This window comes from Helianthus annuus, chromosome 12, assembly GCF_002127325.2.
Source record: "Helianthus annuus cultivar XRQ/B chromosome 12, HanXRQr2.0-SUNRISE, whole genome shotgun sequence".
Taxonomy (NCBI): Eukaryota; Viridiplantae; Streptophyta; class Magnoliopsida; order Asterales; family Asteraceae; genus Helianthus; species Helianthus annuus.
Window position 1 is genome coordinate 106,503,089 of NC_035444.2, and position 1,808 is coordinate 106,504,896.

Below are 1,808 nucleotides of genomic sequence, written 5' to 3' on the forward strand. Positions count from 1 at the left end.
TTTGATTCCGATTTTTCTCTCAGGTAGGAAGCATATCCTTCCACTTATAGAGCATAAATAAGATTTCAAATTGTGGGTTTTGAAGTGAAATGGATGGGGTATATATAGGATTTCTAGAACCGTTAAGACCGTTCCTCGAAAACTGAGCTTTGATCTAGACCTTACATGTGTGCCCATGGTTTTCTAAAACCATGGGAGCCCCTAATGTGGACTATGTTCATTGAATACCAGCCCATGGTTTTGCAAAACCATGGGTGAAAACCATCAACACTTCAAAATGGACTAGGTTCATTGAATCTGCCAGAAATTTCAAAAATGGTCCCTACACTTGTAAAACTTGATTTTTTGGCACTTTTAAGCCCCGTTAACCCCATTTCAAGGATCTAAAATAAAGTTAAAGTATAGGGAACTTAAAATATGCTCACAAACATCTCGGATGTCGGTTCGTTTGGTCGTACGGTTGCGTTATTCGCTTAATTACGACGGAAGTCGTAACGAGCGCAAAAACGATCCAAATTAAGCGACGAGTGGAATTTTATCATGCCAAACACTAAAATAAAATATTTTAATGCTCACATAAATTTTTGGATGTCCGGATGTATTCAGAACGTAAGTTATGCGCGAAAATGCAAACTTATGCACTTTTTGACGCTTTTAGTCCCTGAATGAGCATAAAGTTTATTTTAGCATACCGAACCCCTCAAAGCCTATTTCTAAGCCATGTAAAGGTTATTTAGGGTATGTTTAACTTATGATCAAGTTCCGGAGTGTTCGTTACTATACAAATCGGTATAGTTTCGCAGTTTGACACAAATAGTCCCCGCGATCGAACAAAGTTGATTTCAACACACCAAACTGTCACACCCCAACCGATGGCGGAATCATCGGGGCGCGGCACTGAGCGAAACAGATTGTCCAGAAGTTTCCACAACAACTATTATATAAATTCAGTTTAAATGACACGTCCCATACCGTGTCCCAAATAAATAACAAGTTATCATAGAAAGCAACGAGACAAATAATTCCGTTCCGACAACTCAGATTCAATTATTATTACAGACAATTGTTTATTATTTCTAGACTCCCTAGCCTCGATTTCATCACAATGCGCCTAAGCATCCTAGCAACTTAAGCACCTGTCACATACGTTAAAATAAAGTCAATACATAAAATGTAAAGGTGAGCACACAAGTTTGATAATAGCATATAGAGTTCGAATAGTTTACGCATAACCAGACTCGTACACAGAGGAAAACGATGCATGTTAATTATCGACATGCATAACCAGGACACAAGTTTGATAATAGCATATAGTTTACGAATAGTTTACGCATAACCAGGACCATCGATACCAACGACTGCGGGTTGACCGTCCGGGACGGTTCGCAATACATGATTACCACCGTAATCCATGCATGTAATTGTCCTTAACAACCCCCGCATGAACGGGTGCTGAGTCCAAACTATAGTACTATGTTGCTAAGGCAGGTAGATAGCACTCCACGTGTAAACATAATAAACAGCATTCATTTAGTCAAGTAGTAGATGCAAATGGTTAGCGTTCAAATAGTTTGTGTTTGATTGTGATTTGATAGGTAATGTATGTAACACCCAAAAGTGCTAAAAGCAAAAAAGGGATCGAGTATACTCACAGTGATTGATTGTGGATTGAAGGGAGCGCTGAGGGTAAGATTTGCCTGAATAGTTCGATAGCATAACGATAAGTAACGCGGAAAAGTAAACAAGTGTGAATGGATCGAATGGGCTGGTCGATCGAACGGCAGGTTCGATCAAACAGGCTGTTCGGT